Genomic DNA, 20,725 nt, shown 5'->3' with positions numbered 1-20,725 from the left:
TTGGAGATAAGAAATGACAAATATTTAATTATAAAGGAGTTTCAAGAATCAGTAGAACCCTAAGTGAAAACATGCCTTATGCTTTATTTTGTATATTTTTTTAAAAAAACTCATTATTTCTTTCTGGATTACACACTAATATATAAGAAAAATTTGCTACTGTGTGGAGATGGAATTACATTGCTCCTGTTAGCTGTGAAGTCATTTCTAAGTTTTAGCACCTTGCTTAAGCTCGGTCTCCATATTTATAAAAGCAAAGGATGACAACTTCTCCCCTTGCTGGGAGTCTAAGAAAATGCACCATTTCCTACCAGTATACTTGACAGTAACAGAGTCATAAATGTTATTTCTGCAGTAGAACATGTCTTTGTGAGATTTCTGCTGAAGGGGTGGCTTGAATAGTTTTATTGGCAATATGTGATTCTCTCTCAGGAGTCACCATGCAGCATAAATGAATGGGACTGATGTGGTATCAGACTCATGGAAATCTCCATGTCTCTATTTCTCCTCTTCAACTTTGCCTCCATATTTGAACTAAGGGAAAAATAGAAATAACTCTAAAGCCACATAAAAAGCTGTTACAAGTGAACCAAAACCATAAAATAATTTACCCCGAATCTGGCATTCAGGAGAAAAAAGGTACAGACAATAGAAAAAGAAACTAAGAAACGTCCCAAATTAAAACACCCCCCCCCCATTAACAACAGTATCCTCTGGCATACAGAAACAAAGCATGATTATACACTATCTGCCTTAGTGCCCAATGGTTTCCTTAGGTTACCATCTCACTTCCTGTCACTAATTTCCATCAATTCTTTTTTTTTTTTTTTAAATGAAACCCCGTTTTACTTGAGTTAACCTGTCTGGTTGTTGCTCAACACATTGAAACAATCTGTCTAATAATCAATTCCTTTCTCCATTTTCTTCCCTAAGACACACACAACATTTTAGTCTCCATCATACTTCTCACATCAACTGAAGTTCCTCTGGTGACTTTTGTCAAATTTGAGGTGTAAAGTGCTTGTTTACTTAGTTCCAACTGTTTTCTTTCCTCAAATCCTAGAACCCAGCTCCTCTGACACTACATCCAGAGAAACGTATGCACATAAATGTGTGTAGAGGAGAAAAGAGCAGATATCCCCAAAGCAAACTGAAGAGAATTAGAAAAGTATTTTCCAAACTGATGAAACTTAGAACCTAAACAAATGCCATAAATATTGCCTCTTAAATCTAATTTTAATGATTCTTGCTGTTTTACTGATCTCAGACTTCCTCATTAGCACATCTAGAAATAGTTTGAAAAGTATATGATTACCATGTTGATGGTAGTATTACAGCTTACTAAACAAACAAACAAACAGAGAAACAAAAGCTTAGAACTTTAGAAGACCTAAAGGAAAATGAAATAAAAACAGGACACTGGTCAGAAATGAGAATATTACTCATTCATTTGCAATACAAATATTGCACTTGTGCAACACTTGACAGCACATTTACTATTGACTGGCTCTGGTCTTCAATTTGCCAAACACTGTCAATTTCAGTACAAGAAGCACGCTAGGATAGCTGCCTTTGAAAGCAAGATAAGAAGACATAGTATGAGTTTGTGACTGAAGTAGATTTTTTCCAATTCTCCAAAAGTCTCAGTTTGCAAAAGAGAAGGAACTTCCCTTTTTTAAGTCTTTTTGCTTTTCTTTAGAGGTATTTTATTCAATAATATATAATAAGAGCTTATATTAAAAATTCAATTGCTTTCTCTTTTCTATTGGGTATAAATAGCCACACTGGCCCTAAGCTGAAAATATTCTTTAGAGATCAGAATCTATTTAGTGCTGTTTTGGCTATGATTTCTATGACCCATAAGAAGAGTCAATCTTAAGAGTGTAAAGGTCTTAGTCACATAAACGTCCTTATAGGCCATTCATTATTTTGTACCAGAGTTCACACTTAAAAGTGAATTAGACAAGGAAATTTTCTTAAGCATAAAATACATTTATTCCAATCAAAATATAAGATCCAAAGGTCAAAGACAATCTGCCTAAGCTTGTTTTTAAATTCCAAGAGTTCATAATCTTAGAGCAGTTTATTCTTGGATATCTGAGAGAATATTTGATTATAGTCCTAGTATAGTCATGTGTTTCTTAAGAAAACAATAGCAATATAGCAACAACCTTTATTTTTCTAGCTTTTTAAAACTGCCAGATATATACTTTTTCTTTAAATTTACCTTTTGAAATACAGTTAAAACAATGTTTTTTTTTAATCTACAAGGCTGTAACCCAAAATTCTGTCATAAAATCAATATATTATTAAATAGAGTGAATGTCCAAAATGATAACAATAAAATATATTAAATTTATAGCAACTGTAGAATCCTGTTAAAGTATTCATTATGCCACATACAAAAGTAATTGTTGTTGTGTTGGGTTATGATGTAAAATATATTTGTGGTAAAATTATGTTTTTTTGTTCCAGTTTAAATTAATGTCCCAAATGCAATGACTTAAACCAACAGTAGCCACGCATTAGCTCTCACAATGAGGCCATTTGGAGATAGCATGTTTTATTTCTGTTCCAGGATGTGATATCCATGGCTTCAGCTGGATGACTGCTGTCCCCTGTAGACTCATTCACTCTTAAGTCTGGTATACCTGGATGTCTTGAAAGATCTCATTTGGGCTTTCAGCCAGAACACCTGCACAGGGCCTCTCCACATGACTGGAGTTTCCTCACAAGTTTGTGGCTGGGTTCCCAGGGCCATCATTGCAACAGAATAAGAGACCAAAGCAGCATTGTGCAGCCTCAGAAATTACAAGGTCACACACAGATCCATATAGATTCAAAAGGAAAAAACACATTCAGTGGGCTCTCTGCTTCCCCAGTGAAGAATGTCATGGTCACTCTGTGGTCAGAATTCCCATTTGTGTGGCCATCTATAGAAAATAAAAGTCGCTACCATAAATACCTACATAAAAAAAATGAAATCTACTTGGTCTTTGGTCACAGCCTTAGAGATATTAGATGTTGAATATTTTCATGAGACATAAAGAGAGATGTAAAATATACTCAATTCACCCTGCCAAAATTCATGGAAATTGATATAGAAGGGGTAGAGGACAACCACTTTAAATTTAGGGAGAAAAGGCACATGATGACAGCATCTTAAATCTAGGGAGATGAGTAAATCCATAATCATTTCCTCTTCTTTTTCTTTTCTGATAGTTATCCTTTGTATAACTGGGTAATAGAATTTCAAGTTTTAATTTAATGAAATCTATATTTATTGACTACTTATGAAAACTTAGACATTATTCGAGTCATTCCTGTGGACTTTAAGCCAAATAAAGGACGTATTGCCGCATAAATATGGAATTTTAATGTATTGTTTCCCAAACTGTAATAGGAATAAATGGAAAATGCTATGGAGACTCAAGAATAAGGAGACTGCTTCTGCATGGTGGATTTGTAAAGTCTTCAGAAAAGAGCTACACTGTGTCACATTTGATGGCAGAAATTTCTTACAATGTTTATAAAATACACTACTAGTCAGGTGCAGTGATGCACACCTGTAATCCCAGCAGCTTGGGAGGCTGAGATAGGAGAATCACAAGTTATTAAAATCATTGCTAAGCTAGCTTTAGCAATGGCACTATGCCAAGCAATTCAGTGAGACCCTGTCTCTAAATAATGTACAAAAAGGGCTGGGAATGTGGCTCAGTGGTCCTGAGTTAAAAAAAAAAAAATACACCTACCATTCTTCCTACACCCATATCCCTCATTCACTCTCCTCTGCCTAATCCAGAGGAATCCTGTTCTTCCCTAGAACCCCTCACCTTGTGAATTAGCATGAATTGAACATTATTACCCTATGTGCATATATGACTACCCAGACAGTGTGAACCTACATCATATACAACCAGAGAAGTTATACTCTATTTTTGTATATGCTCAAGTGCATCCCACTGTCATGTATAACTAATTAGAACAAATAAAAATAATGAAATATTGCCATTTACAACAGCATGGATGAACCTGAATTGTGTTATGATGAGTGAAATAAGCCAGATATGGAAAAATAAATTCTATATTATCTTCCTTATAGGTGGGATCTAAACAAATAGAGCTCACAGAAGCAGAGAATAGAATGGTAGTTGGCAAAAGAAATGAGGAGATATCTAAGGACAAATTATATTGTTATAGTGTGTGCATGTATGAATATATAACAACAAATCCTACCATTATGTATAACTGTAACACACCAATAAAAATATGGGGAAAAAAGATATACTACCATAGTTCCTTAGAAAATAACACTCATAGAAAATTCTAGGGTTAAAATAGAACTACCAAAAAAAAAAAAAGGAATTTACTGAATACCCTACTGTTAAAGAGTCACCTATGGGCTGGGGATGTGGCTCAAGTGGTAGAGCGCTCGCCTGGCATGCAGGGGGTGCTGGGTTCAATCCTCAACACCACATACAAATAAAAGAAAGATGTTGTGTCCACCGAAAACTAAAAAGTAAATATTAAAAAAATTCTCTTTCTCTTAAAAAAAAAAAGAGTCACCTACAAATATTTTCTTTACCATGTACTACTTGGGTAACCTTGGGCAAACTATCAAACAACTTCATGCTTTAGAGTTTACCTAATAAATATATTTTTTAAAGTAAATGCTATCTCATATTACTATTAGGATGTTCAAATAAAATATTATTTGTGAAGTGGTTATTATAGTATCTGAACATATCTTGAACATTCAAGAAACATTGGCTGAAATTATTAGTACTGTTTTCAGTTTTTATATTATTATTATAAATGGGAGAAATTTTTATGCAAATTGTCAGTACTGACTTTTTTTAGCAAAGTGAAGCTAAGGGTGTAGTCATTTTTTGAAGTCATCATCATTAAAATACAAATGGAATAAGAATTATAAAGTTAGTCACTTGCTGCTGTACTTCATTCTCATTATAGCCCTAATCACAATACAAATGAGGTTTTCCATTTTATTTCTTATTTATTCAATATTTCTTTGTTCCTCCATCAGTAAGATTCCAATGAGAGAAGCAGAAGCAGTAAAAAACATAGATAGGACATAATATATTTCTCTATATAACTATCTATAATAATTGGCTAAAACAGTTGGGGCTGGTAGGCAGGTATGAAATCCAGTCACTAGGTAAGTCTCCAGGAAAGGCAGACTGGCACTTGAAACTCTTGGTAGTGCTAAAGTTGCTGTCCACAGGCAGAGGGCTTAATCAAGGAAGCCTTTCACTTGTTTGAATCAGCTTCGTCTAGTTTATCTAGGATAATCTTCCATACTTGAACTTGTTCAACAGTGTGAACTTAACAATATCTACAAAATGTATTCACATCACTGCCTTCACCAGTGTTTGGCTATCTGGAAATTGTAGAACAGTCAAGAAGTAGACTCATTAAAAGACAATCACCATGCCTCATTGATTATTTTCTCTGTCTTGTTTGTGATTCTATTCCTACCACTGTAATTCTGGGTCATAGGACACACACAGAAATATATGTTAAACAAAGAAGTGTGTGTTTTCGATGCTAAGTGGCATCTATAAGCCTTGCCAAGGATTTTGAAACATAGCCTATTGGCAAATGCAAACATGCAAATAATTCCGGTTTAGATAATAATTTTATGAAATTATTTGTTTGAGAACCTAAGGATTTCTGCAGTGCAAACAGCCATTATTAACAAGAGATGATTCCTTAGGAAGTCCCACTGGGAGGCTGTTAGATGGGTGGAGTTGAGAGAATATGAACCCCCAAACTAGGCAACACCAGGAAATTATAAATACAGGAAATTTCCAACAGAACTCTGAAAGATATGTTAAGGATATGCTTGATGTAGAAAAGGAGAGAGAGAGAGAGAGAGAGAGAGAGAGAGAGAGAGAGAGAGACTCTTTAGTGAATAAATTTGCTTGTAATAGTAAAAAAGCAGTAAGAAAATATAGATAGAACATAGTATACTTCTATATTATGGATTAAGAAGATGCAAATTATTGTTTCTTTAAGTAAGAAGGAAAATAAAATAAGTCACAGTTTCAACACCTTGAGAAGGTGCTATTGGACAGAAATAAAGGTGCTATTACCTGGTGACTCTTAGTAACAGGCAAACATTAGTTTTAGTAAAAATTGGAAGAGTACAATTAACCAGAAATTCATATACATATAGTACATCGTGGTAATATATTTCACACATTGTGGAGGCCAAGCCCTAGTGTAAGTAATCACATTGGTATATGATTCTTCTGTTTAGGAACCATATAACCTTTTAAAAATATTGAGATGCTATTGCAGTTTTCAAGTTGTTCTCTTCTGATGTTTTATTAATAGTTGCAGCTGTTTGTTCTAAATGATTTAGTTAATATTTAAATGCAGTGATGCCCTGGGATTGTTAAAACTAAGTATGCAATTAAAAACAATTGGAACATAAAAGAATAATACTAGAATTGGACAAGGTGGTGATGAGCTTGAATAATATTGCACTTTTTTTTAGGATTCCTTTGTGTCTTTCCATATTTTTCCTTCATTAGTAACCTGTATGTAAGTATATTTAAGAAAATAGAAATGGAAATATAAACTATGCAAAGTACAGTTATACTTTATATATACATATATATACTTTATATATATATATACTTTATATATATATACATACTTTATATATTAACTAATAAAGTATATTTATACTAATTATACATATATGGATATATATCACTTATATTAAGTACTATTATACCAATGTACATTGCAAATGTTATTGAATATTACTGAAGCAAATTATCTGTCAACATGATTTCATACAGGCTTCGTAGATAATGTAACTGATACTTAAATAGCCCTCCCCTTGTACGAACTTTAAAGTTGTGTGTTTATTTTATTCTTAATTGGCAGACACAATTTACACATATTTATGGGTATCATGATGTTTTGATACATACACATGTTGTGAGATGTTCAAATCAGGATAAGGACATCTGTCTGTTCAAATACTTCTCACTGATTCGTGGTGAAAGCATTCAAAATCTTTTCTTTTTGCTTCTTTGAAATACACAGTACATTATTGTTGTAGATTTTGTATTTTTATTATACAAGTTCTCATTGCTTATAATCTATCAATATATATCCTGAGTTTTCAGAAAAAGAAAGTGACATGGCACAATTTACTTTAGTTTCTTGAGTAAATAATCTTTATATGTTTTGACATTCTGAATAGCGTAGAAGAAAAAGGTTGAGTAAACAAGTCTGGCTTCTGGTTCCAGATGGCTTACCAATCATCTGCATTTGTAGCTCCTCCCTCCTATGCCCCACTGAAATGGTCTACTAAGTATGAAATAGTGCAGGTCAGACACAGCAATGGCAATCTTGAGAGGACACCATCAAAAAGAGAATGGCGAGTAATTTCTTTGATGATTTAAGCATAACATTTAAGCATAACAATCCCAAAGGAACTAAAAGGCAGATATATTTATCTGGGTGAAAGAGAGGAATTAAAAAAGTACATATTTATTTTCCCATTAGATCCACAAAATAGTTGAGACATTAAGGCCATGGGTCCAGGGACAATATACAGATATTGAAGTAGTCACTCAAGAATTAATTAAGTCTACTTCTATTCTCTTCCTCTCCTGTTATTAAAGCAACAAAAACAATTTTCCTTCAAACAAATCTGCTATCAAGCTTTTTGTTCAGAAAATAGAAACCATCTAATACACTGTATGTATAAAGGGTTCAAAATAGAGGATGATGCTTAACTAATTTGGGGAAGAGCTGGGAATGGGATAATTAAGGGCATATAAGTTACTCTGGAAAGACAATAGTTGATTTAAAGATATGTTTGAATCATCAAAATTTATGCAATTTTCAAGAATCTTTAAGAAGCTTCCAAATTTTAGTCTGCAAGGTGATCTGAGCAGTTCTTAAGAGCTTGCTGGGAAGCTGCTGGGACTCTTTCTCCTTCCCATAGGTCTATTTGCAACCTCCTCCAAAGAACAATGGCAAATGATTCATTGTGTCTGCCTTCTTGAGGACATTACTCTTATTAGAAAACCATGATTGAGAACCAAACAGATGAACTTTCTGTAAAGTGCTGTTCCAAAGCATGGGAGAATGTTGTGCACTCAAATTAGCAACAGGCAACTAAGCCAAAATAAAAATGTGATTTTGGGATGTCAAGAATAGATTTTATACAAGAAAATCTAGAGCTAACTCAAAGAACCAAGATCAAGTAGATAGTAGGATAGAAGCAGGAAAATCATGCTTCTTTAGTATCCTTTATCTCAACTCCCTGCACCAGTATCATGCCAGGCTCCTCTACAGAGAACCTGTGGTCAAGCAAGAAAGTCACCAAGTAACCAGAGTCCATGAATAATGACTTTAACCTTTTAACTAGAGTTCTACCCTGATTGGCATAAAAAGCTTCAAACACTGCATACCCACAAACTTGCATCCTTATAAGAATGAATTTTATAATGTGGCAGAAGTGATACATGTCAGTTCTAAACCTGAAAATTTAAAACAAAAACCTATGCAGTCCATATATCCTCCTTTGAATCCTGCTTATATTCAGAAGGTGAGCTGCAGGTCTGCTAGGTCCTAGAATATGCCTAACTTGCCCAAAAAATGAATCTAGATTTTCACCCCTCAGGATACAAATTAAAACAAAGTCTATGTAGCATTTATTTCCCACATATTTCTAGTCATTAAAAAATAGCAGTTAATCTTAATAACATTGCCTGTGGACCTGTAAATTCTATAGATATATGTGAATTCAGTTATATAACAAAGAATGTAAAGGTAGGTAATGCCTGTCAGAATTCAATTCACCAAGCATGCCTCACCCTTACTTCTTGTGAAGATTAGAATCAGAGTAGTCAGCAATCCAGGGAAACCTTACTGCTGAAACACCTCCAGCCTTTCTGAAAGCTCTGCTTTACCTTGATTAAACTAGATGAAATCTTTTTGTTCTATAGCAGCTAGCCCATCTTTATAAATGTCTGATGTAGCTTTAATGTTTATGGCACTGTCCCCTTGGGTGATATATTTGTGTTTGATGAATTTAAACATGAAGAGCTATCTGGATTGAGGAAGAACTCTGTCTATACCACCCCACTCACCCCTTTACTTTTCCATGTATCCATACTTTGGAGCTTACTGATGTTCCTCGTCCTGCCAGTTATAAGTATAATATTGTTTAACATAAAACTTAAAAGTGTGCCTTATCCTCTTATTAGTTAGCACAGTAGATTCAGATTAGATTTTATTTCTGAACAGGAAATAGTGATGCTTTTCTTTTTTGACAAAAATTCAATGTGGCATTATATTCACATATTTATACAAAAACTTCCTATTTGCTTTGCTACTAGATTTTTAGCAAACTAGATTTGCTTTAAATCCTGCAAAATTTTACAACCTTTGCATAAAACTGGTGTGTGTGTGTGTGTGTGTGTGTGTTTTTCCTACCTGAAATATTTGTTCCTTCATCTTTTTATGGCTTGGCCCTAATAACTCCTTGAGTATGTCTAATCTATTCCACTTTCAGATAAAATGTCTTTGTCTAATCTCTTCAAAGGATCTGTATGCTCTCCCTACTACCCTTATTTTTTCTTTCATGGAGATCAGTATGATTGGAAACTATTTTATTATTTATTTATTTATTTCATTTTTGCTCCTTTTCTTTTAAAATTAAAACAATACATATTGTTAAGTGCCTGCTAATTGCCTGCCATTTTTGTAAATTCTTTGCAGAATTCAGCATATTCAATCCAATGGCAACCTTATAAAGTAATCATTATTAAGTCATCTTTGCAGATAAAGAAAATAAAATTTAGAGAGGTAGTAATCATAGAACAGAATTGAAATTGTCTAAAAATTTTATGAGGAAGGATAGAGCCAACTTTATTATCTACTTTATTAATTGCACCTCCATGGTACCCAGTAAGATAACTGAACAAAAGAATAGAAAATTTACTGTATTGTGAATTTCTTAAGCAGTGACTGTTTTTACAAGTTTCTAAAACATACCACCCAATAAAAGATTTTATTTTTTTAATATTTTTAATCAAAGAGTGATATTATAATATTTAGCAAATTCACAGCTATTGACTCTTCAAAAAAATCATCAGAACCTCTAGGAATAGTAGGTAGCACAAGCCTATAATCACAGCAAATTGGCAAGCTAAGGCAGGAAAATAGCAAGTTCAAGGCCAGACATGGCAATTTAGAAAGACCCTGTTTTAAAACTTAAAAATAAAAATAAATGAATTAAAGTGTTGGGAATGTAGTTCAGTGGCAAATCACTCCTGAGCATCACATACACACAAAAATTAAATAAATAAATATCACTATGTTTGTTAGTAAGTCATGAATAACACCACCTTGAAAAATGTGAGTGATATTTCAGAGAGGGGAAGATATTTATGAACTTTTGGTGTCAACTGGGTGAATTTTAGGCAGGTGCCTCAGAAGGAGAACTGAACTGATTACAGGCAACATTTACGGCATGTTAGGCTTGGTTTGCTGGTTATGATGAGGTAAGGGTCTTTAAGCCAGTCTTGATTTTAGATGTTTACCAGGCTGTTAGGCTTGGTTAATAGGTCTTGGTTAAGACCTATTAACTTAGTTGGTCCACTGTCCTGTATTCCAGAAGCAAATATGTTCTTGATCAATTAGTTAAATTACGTTTGCTTGTTCTCACTGTCCTTTAACAAAAATAAGGGAAAGTCTAATATTGTTTGACATAAAACCTAACATGAAAGTGTGTCTGATCCCCTTATTATTTAGCAGAGTGGCTTCAGATTAGATTTTATTTCTTAACAGGAAATAGTGACATCAAAGTATGGACAGATGCTTTTGTTTTTAAGCAAAAACTCTATACCACATTTTATTTACAATATTTATACAAAAACTTCTTATTTACCAGTGTGAGGGCTGAGTTACAGGTGTGACTTGCTTTCTCTCACACATTGCTGTATCTTCCCTGCACATCCTACCAGATGACACATGATTTCTAATTATGTTTGAAGACTGCATGCTTTGAACTAATCATTTTTACATTTTTCAATTCTAAATGAAAATGGAGCGCAGGGCAGTCAAACATGCAAGAGTGGTGTTTCTGAAGAGTGTCTGATGACGAGGACAATTTATATTCTCACTACCAATTTTATTGACCAAAGATTTACAAATAAGTGGAGAGAATGTTTCATGACACACAGAAAAAAATGTATTGATATTCAATATGCTTCTTTCTAGAAGTTTTGGATTTAGTTTGATATTGGGAATAATACATTCCCATAGTGTCTTCTGGTTGTTTGACTAACAGGTGCATCATCTCATCTTGCACATATCTGTGAACAAATTATCCTCTTTTTAAATCTTGCCACATTCCCATAAGAAACAATTACTCAGTAAAAGTCACCATTTAATCAGGCAGAAGCTTCTATAATAAGTTTACTCTTTGTGGGCAAAGTGACTAAAATTTGTGTTGTATGTACAGAATTAATCCACATAATTATTCTCCTTGTTATCAACATGATATTCAGTTTGTAGATGGCTGCTTTAAAGATAGACACATGTTCTTTTGAAAGACAGTAATTGTTTTAACACTCATATTAAACTGAACTGGAAAGAATCAATGTGAGTAGCTGCAAGGAAAAGGCATTGCCATCTGTAAAGTGAAGTTTTGAGAGAAAAGTGTACTTCTGCAAGCAGAAACTCGATTTAGGGCAGTTTTTCTTTTCTTTTTTTTTTTTTTTAAATGTGTGAATGTACTTTTATTCATTACATTTTAGAAGAACAATTAAAATTCGTCATTAAGGATCCATCATTTACAAACTTCTGTTTTCATATTTGCTCAGATAACACTTATTGTGTATGAGTTTCTGTTTCAATTTCTTTTGAGATAGTTGCAAGGCAATCAAATTGTAAGTTCATCCAGTTTACCCCAATTCTTTTTTTTTTTTTATTATTGGTCTTTCAAAATATTACATAGTTCTTAATACATCATATTACACGGTTTGGTTCAAGTGAGTTATGAACTCCCAATTTTACCCCGTATACAGATTGCTGAATCACATCAGTTACCCTTCCATTGATTGACATATTGCCTTTCTAGTGTCTGATGTATTCTGCTGTCTGTCCTATTTTCTATTATCCCCCCTCCCCTCCCCTCCCCTCCCCTTTTCTCTCTCTACCCCTTCTACTGTAAATCATTTCTTCCATTTGTATTATCTTGTCTTACCCCTCCTTTCCTCTTATATGTCATTTTGTATAACCCTGGGGATCGCCTTCCATTTCCATGCGATTCCCCATCTCACTCCCTTTCCCTCCCACCTCTCATCCCTGTTTAATGTAAATCTTCTTCTCAAGCTCTTCATCCCTACCCTGTCCTTGTTGACTCCCCTTATATCAAAGGAGTCATTTGGTATTTGTTTTTTAAAGATTGACTAGCTTCACTTAGCATAATCTGCTCTAATGCCATCCATTTCCCTCCAAATTCTATGATTTTGTCATTTTTTAATGCAGAGTAATACTCCATAGTGTATAAATGCCACATTTTTTTTATCCATTCATCTATTGAAGGGCATCTAGGCTGATTCCACAGTCTTGCTATCGTGAATTGAGCTGCTATGAACATCGATGTAGCAGTGTCCCTGTAGCATGCTCTTATTAGGTCTTTAGGGAATAGACCGAGAAGGGGAATACCTGGGTCAAATGGTGGTTCCATTCCCAGCTTTCCAAGAAATCTCCATACTGCTTTCCAAATTGGCTGCACCAGGTTGCAGTCCCACCAGCAATGAACAAGAGTGCCCTTTTCCCCGCATCCTCTCCAGCACTTATTGTTGTTTGACTTCCTAATGGCTGCCAATCTTACCGGAGTGAGATGGTATCTTAGGGTGGTTTTGATTTGCATTTCTCTGACTGCTAGCAATGGTGAGCATTTTTTCATGTATTTATTGATTGATTGTATGTCCTCCTCTGAGAAGTGTCTGTTCAGGTCCTTGGCCCATTTATTGATTGGGTTACTTGTTATCTTATTGTCTAATTTTTTGAGTTCTTTGTATATTCTGGTTATTAGGGCTCTATCTGAAGTGTGTGGAGTAAAGATTTGTTCCCAGGATGTAGGCTCCCTGTTTATCTCTCTTATTGTATCTTTTGCTGAGAAAAAACTTTTTAGTTTGAGTAAGTCCCATTTGTTGATTCTAGTTGTTAACTCTTGCGCTATGGGTGTCCTATTGAGGAATTTGGAGCCCGACCCCACAGCATGTAGATCATAACCAACTTTTTCTTCTATCAGATACCGTGTCTCTGATTTAATATCAAGCTCCTTGATCCATTTTGAGTTAACTTTTGTGCATGGCAAGAGATAGGGATTCAGATTCATTTTGATGCAAATGGATTTCCAGTTTTCCCAGCACCATTTGTTGAAGATGCTATCCTTCCTCCATTGCATGCTTTTAGCCCCTTTATCAAATATAAGATAGTTGTAGTTTTGTGGATTGGTTACTGTGTCCTCTATTCTGTACCATTGGTCCACCCGCCTGTTTTGGTACCAGTACCATGCTGTTTTTGTTACTATTTCTCTGTAGTATAGTTTGAAGTCTGGTATCGCTATACCGCCTGATTCACACTTTCTGCTTAGCATTGTTTTTGCTATTCTGGGTCTTTTATTATTCCATATGAATTTCATGATTCTTTTATCAATTTCTACAAGATATGCTGTTGGGATTTTGATTGGCATTGCATTGAACTTATAGAGAACTTTTGGTAATATCGCCATTTTGATGATGTTAGTTCTGCCTATCCATGAGCAGGGTATATTTTTCCATCTTCTCAGGTCTTCTTCTATATGTTTCTTTAGGGTTCTGTAATTTTCATTGTATAAATCTTTCACCTCTTTTGTTAGGTTGATTCCCAAGTATTTTATTTTTTGGGGGGATATTGTGAATGGTGTAGTTGTCCTCATTTCCTTTTCAGAGGATTTGTCGCTGATATACAGGAATGCCTTTGATTTATGCGTGTTGATCTTATATCCTGCCACTTTGCTGAATTCATTTATTAGCTCTAATAGCTTCTTTGTAGACCCTTTTGGGTCTGCTAGGTATAGAATCATATCATCTGCAAATAGTGATAATTTAACTTCTTCTTTTCCTATTTTTATGCCTTTAATTTCTTTTGTTTTTCTAATTGCTCTGGCCAGTGTTTCGAGGACTATGTTGAACAGAAGTGGTGAGAGAGGGCATCCCTGTCTTGTACCAGATCTTAGAGGGAATGCCTTCAATTTTTCTCCATTTAGAATGATGCTGGCCTGTGGCTTATCATAGATTGCTTTTACAATGTTGAGGTATGATCCAGTTATCCCTAATTTTTCTAGAGTTTTGAACATAAAGGGATGCTGTACTTTGTCGAATGCTTTTTCTGCATCAATCGAGATAATCATATGGTTCTTATTTTTAAGTCTATTGATGTGGTGGATAACATTTATTGATTTCCGTATATTGAACCAGCCTTGCATCCCAGGGATGAATCCTACTTGATCATGGTGTATAATTTTTTTGATATGTATTTGAATCCGATTCGCCAGAATTTTATTGAGGATTTTTGCGTCAAGGTTCATTAGAGATATTGGTCTGTAGTTTTCTTTCTTTGAAGTGTCTTTGTCTGGTTTCGGAATCAGGGTGATGTTGGCCTCGTAGAATGAATTTGGAAGTTCTCCTTCTTTTTCTATTTCCTGAAATAGCTTGAAAAGTATTGGTGTTAGTTCCTCTTTAAAGGTTTTGTAAAACTCTGCTGTATACCCATCCGGTCCTGGGCTTTTCTTAGTTGGTAATCTTTTGATGGTTTCTTCTATTTCCTCTATTGTTATTGGTCTGTTTAGATTGTCTATATCCTCCTGCCTCAATCTGGGCAGATTATATGACTTAAGAAAATTATCTATGCCTTCACTATCTTCTATTTTATTGGAGTATAATGATTCAAAATAATTTCTGATTATCTTCTGTATTTCTGAAGTGTCTTTTGTGATATTGCCTTTTTCATCCCGTATGCTATTAATTTGGGTTCTCTCTCTTCTTCTCTTCGTTAGCATGGCTAAGGGTCTGTCAATTTTATTTATTTTTTCAAAGAACCAACTTTTAGTTTTGTCAATTTTTTCAATTGTTTCTTTTGTTTCAATTTCATTAATTTCAGCTCTGATTTTAATTATTTCTTGCCTTCTACTTCTTTTGCTGTTGTTTTGCTCTTCTTTTTCTAGGAATTTGAGATGAAGTATGAGATCATTTATTTGTTGGTTTTTTCTTTTTTTGAGGAATGAACTCCACGCAATGAATTTTCCTCTTAGAACTGCTTTCAATGTGTCCCATAGATTCCGATATGTTGTGTCTGTGTTTTCATTTAACTCTAGGAAGTTTTTAATTTCCTCCTTGATGTCTTCTAAAACCCATTGATCATTCAGCAACCTATTGTTCATTCTCCAAGTGATGCTTGATTTTTCCTTCCTTCCTTTATCATTGATTTTCAGTTTCATTCCATTGTGGTCAGATAAGATGCATGGTATTATCTCTACCCCTTTATATTGTCTAAGAGTTGCCCTGTGACATAATATATGGTCTATTTTTGAGAAGGTTCCATGAGCTGCTGAGAAAAAAGTGTAACTACTTGATGTTGGGTGGTATAGTCTATATATGTCAATTAGGTCTAGGTTGTTAATTGTGTTATTGAATTCTATAGTTTCCTTATTTAACTTTTGTTTGGAAGATCTGTCCTGTGGTGAGAGAGGTGTGTTGAAGTCTCCCATGATTATTGTATGGTGGTCTATTAGACTCTTGAACTAGAGAAGAGTTTGCTTGATGAACAAAGCTGCACCATTATTTTGGGCATATATATTAATGATTGTTATGTCTTGTTGGTGTATGGTTCCCTTGAGCAGTATGAAGTGTCCTTCTTTATCCCTTTTGATTAACTTTGTCTTGAAATCTATTTTATTAGATATGAGTATGGCCACTCCTGCTTGTTTCCGCAGTCCATATGAGTGATATGATTTTTCCCAACCTTTCACCTTCAGTCTATGAATATCTTTTCCTATCAGATGCATCTCCTGTAGGCAGCATATTGTTGGGTCTTGTTTTGTGATCCATTCTACTAGCCTGTGTCTCTTGATTGGTGAATTTAAGCCATTAACATTTAGGGTAATTATTGAGATCTGGTTTGTTCTTCTAGCCATATTTGTTTATTGATGTTACTAAACCTGATTTATTATCCACTTTGACTCCTTTCCCCCCTTTACTGTCCTACCTCCCATTGTTGGTTTTCAATGTTATTTTCCATTTCCTCTTCCTGTAATGTTTTGCCAAGGATTTTTTGAAGAGATGGTTTTCTGGCTGTGAATTCTTTTAACTTTTGTTTATCGTGGAAGGTTTTAATTTCATCTTCTATCCTGAAGCTTAATTTCACCGGATACACGATTCTTGGTTGGAACCCATTTTCTTTAAGAGTTTGAAATATGTTATTCCAGGATCTTCTAGCTTTCAGAGTCTGTGTTGAGAGATCCGCTGTTATCCTGATTGGTTTACCCCTAAATGTAATCTGCTTTCTTTCTCTTGCAGCTTTTAAAATTCTCTCCTTATTCTGTATGTTGGACATCTTCATTATAATGTGTCTAGGTGTGGATCTCTTATGATTTTGCACATTTGGCGTCCTGTAGGCTTCTAGGATTTGGGATTCTGTCTCATTCTTCAAGTCTGGGAAGTTTTCTTGTATTATTTCACTGAATAGACTGTTTATTCCTTTGGTATGGAGTTCTGTGCCTTCCTGTATCCCAATGACTCTTAAATTTGGTCTTTTGATATTGTCCCATAATTCTTGGATGTTCTGCTCATGGTTTCTTAGCAGTCTTGCTGAGCTGTCTATGTTCTTTTCCAGTTGAAATACTTCGTCTTCATTGTCTGATGTTCTCTCTTCTAAGTGACCTACTCTGCTGGTAGTATTCTCAATTGAGTTTTTGAGTTGGTTTATTGTTTCCTGCATTTCTAGGATTTCTATTTGTTTGTTTTTTATTACCTCTATCTCCCTGTGAAATTGATCTTTTACTTCCTGGATTTGTTTGTCGATGTGATCTTTCATTGTCTGATTTTGCTGTCTCATGTCTTCCTTGAGACTCCAGATCATCTGAAGCATATATATCCTCAACTCTTTATCTGACATTCCATCTGTTGCAGCTATTACCTCTTCTAATGTTGAGTTGACCTGCATTGCTTGTGGTCCTTTCTTTCCTTGTCTTTTCATACTGCTTGCGTTTCTTTCTGCTTGGTGCAACTGTTGTGTTTTTGATTTTTACCCCCTATTTATTTATATTGCTCTTGTATAGTTGGGAAGTCTCCCTTGCAGGGCGGGTAGTGGCTCTGCTCCTCCTCTAATTAGGGTGATCTGTCTACCCCGCTAATCGGTCGCAGGTCTGCCCCCCTGCAGGCACGGGTGGCGACTCTGCTCTGCCCCCACTTCAATTGTGGTGACGTAACTACCACGCCCTGGGGTCGTTGGTCCTGGTCTGGATGTGGGTGGCGGCTCTGCTGGGTCCCCACTGCAATTGGTGTGACGTGTCTACCGCGCGGGCAGGCCCCTAGGCCGGTAGGTCGCAGTTCTGCACAGCCCCCACTCCCAATGGGGGTACCTGACTACTTCTCCAACGGGTCGCTGAGCTCCCTCCGGACCTGGGCAGCGACCCTGCTCCACCCCCACTCCAACCAGTGTGACGCCACTGCCTCGGTGTTGCGCGTCCACCGCGCTGGCAAGCTACCTGGCCTGTCTTTCCAGTGGGCCGCACGTCTGCCTGCCCTGTTTGCTCCGATGGCAGCTCTGCACAGCCCCTACTCCAAATGAGGTTGTGCCTCCCAGGGGAGCCCTGATGGCGGAGGCTGACTACCGGTTCGGGTGGGGCGGGCCAAACCCCTCGGGTGTCAGCCGCTTGCAAAAGTGGCCGCTGGCCTCAGGACTCGACTTCTGCACCCGCTGTGGGGCCACCTGTGGAGCCAGGTAGCTGTGGCCATGTGGTTAGGACCCGGGCAGGTGAAGTGGCTGCTCCCAGAGCGAGCTCTAGGCCTCCCAGCGGAGCCCTGATGGTGGAGGCTGACTGCCGGTTCGGGCGGGGCGGGCTAAACCGCTCGGGTGTCAGCCACTTGCAAAAGAGGCCGCTAGTTTCAGGTCTTGACTTCTGCACCCGCCGCGGAGCCACCCGTGGAGCCCAGTGGCTGTGGTCGTGTGGTTAGGAACCGGCCGCGTGGTTAGGAGCCTGGCAGGTGAGGCTGCTGCTCCCAGAGCGAGCTCTGTGCCTCCCAGGGAAGCCCTGATGGCGGAGGCTGACTGCCGTTTCTGGCGGGGTGGGCCAAACTGCTCGGGTGTCAGCCGCTTGCAAAAGTGGCCACTGGCCTCAGGACTCGACTTCTGCACCCGCTGTGGGGCCACCTGTGGAGCCAGGTAGCTGTGGCCACGTGGTTAGGACCTGGGCAGGTGAAGTGGCTGCTCCCAGAGCGAGCTCTATGCCTCCCAGGGGAGCCCTGATGGCGGAGGCTGACTGCCGTTTCTGGCGGGGCGGGCCAAACTGCTCGGGTGTCAGCCGCTTGCAAAAGTGGCCGCTGGTTTCAGGTCTCGACTTCTGCACCCGCCGCGGGGCCACCCGTGGAGCCCGGTGGCTGTGGTCGTGTGGTTAGGAACCGGGCAGGTGAAGTGGCTGTTCCCAGAGCGAGCTCTAGGCCTCCCGGGGGAGCCGCTTGCCGAGCGGCTGATGGCTGGGGGACTATACCTCTGTGCCCGAGAGGCTGTCCAAGATCCACTTCTCTGGGACGAACTGTCACTTCCAATAAACCTACCAGTTCACGGCTGCTCTCCTCTTAAGGAATTATGCTAGAAGTTCCTCGATAGGTAGGCTGCATCTGTTCAGGTGGGTCTTTCTTATCCCGTTAAAGTGGAGACATTGGAATCGCTGCTTCCTCGCCGGCCGCCATGTTGGATCCCCCTCTTAGGGCAGTTTTTCTACATTACTCTCGTTACGGAGTAAAGCAATGCAATCCTGGTCCATTACATGTTTTCTTGTATTTTTTATAAGGGCCTGATTACTAATCAAGGAAAATAAATCTGTATTTAAGACCAATAATCTTCAAATTTGGAGTGTTTTGACATTAATTTTCATGACCCCCTGGTTATCCCTATAATTTACTTGTTGTAATACATTTCCCAATTTAAAAATCAAGCCAACCTTATTTCTCCCACACATTTTGTCCTAGCCTGTTTATCCTTCTGGCTATGAAGCTCACAAATGCTAAGTAAAACCAGGCTTTTCTTGGAGATAACATTGATGCTGTGATAGAATACAAAGATTTAAAGCACTCACAGCTTGTAAGACCATTATCTGCAGTTGTTTATAGCTTACAAGTCCTGTTCCAGAGCCAACATACTTATAGATACCCACTAGCATCTTTTGCTGTCCAATCCTGTACTTCTATTTGTCTCCAAAATTTTGCCAATCATGTAAATTAAATTTGTATGTGATCATGCTAGGAAAATCTGGGTACTAGATCAAGTGGTGATAAGATTTCCATAGATAGTTTCTTAAACCAGAGAGATTATTTTAGAAATACCAAAACAAAAGAGCACTCTTGTTTTTAAATGATGCTGCCATATAGAGGAGATTCTGGAACATTTAAGGAAAACATTTAAAAATATTTAAATGATATAACAAGGCGTTAGGCAGTTGGGTTCTTTGTCTTCCGAATTCAAGGAATGAAATCCACAGACACCAGGATGAGAGCAAAGTAACAGGATTTATCAGAATAACAGAAAGAAAGCAGAGACCCCCTGAGGGGAGGAACCCCCAAAGTGGGGATGTCCGTGAGTGTCCTCTGGAGTTTTTAAAGGCATACCTGAGGGCCCTGCACAGGTGGTTGGTGGGGTGAGGGATGCACTGCAAACTCAGATTAATAAACCAACAAGAAGTGCATACTTCCAATCTCTTTTTACAAAATTAAGAGGATGGGCTGGGGATGTGGCTCAAGCGGTAGCGCACTTGCCTGGCATGTGTGGGGGTGCTGGGTTCGATCCTTAGCACCACATTAAAAAAATAAAATAAAGATGTGTCCACCAAAAACTAAAAAAATAAACATTAAAAAATTCTCTCTCTCTCTCTCTCTCTCTCAAAAAAAAAAAAAAATTAAGAGGACAAACCTCACCTGGTGGTTTTTAACACATCTATTAGAAAGAGGACACATTTCAGGTAGGGGTCTGCTTATGGGGACTGTTGCTCAGGGTAAGGGCAAGGTAACTAAGGAAGGGCTGCTGTGGTTGAAGCTGCGAGGAACAGAAGCAGGTTCTCTAGGTCAGAAGTTATTGTGGTTTAATGCAGGCAGGGAGTAGAGAGTCACAGGATGTCTCTCAGACTCTGTCTCCTCTTTCAGGTTGGCATGTGGTCCCCTTCCCTTCCTGTCCTTCTCCAAGGCCCTTATCCTGGCTGGCTATGAGAGAACTATCTTCCTGCCTCAGTTCTATACACTAATTAATGAACTCTTTGGAGACAAAAACAGTGATTTACTTTTATTTTCAGTATGTCTATTTTGTTTTGTTTTGTTTTGTACTGGTGATTTCACCCAGGGGTGCTTCACTGCTGAGATCCCAGCCCTTTTTATTTTGAGATAGGCATTACTACATTGCTGAGGGT

Source organism: Urocitellus parryii, chromosome 4 (genome assembly GCF_045843805.1).
Source record: "Urocitellus parryii isolate mUroPar1 chromosome 4, mUroPar1.hap1, whole genome shotgun sequence".
Lineage (NCBI taxonomy): Eukaryota > Metazoa > Chordata > Mammalia > Rodentia > Sciuridae > Urocitellus > Urocitellus parryii.
This window is presented reverse-complemented; position numbering follows the sequence as displayed.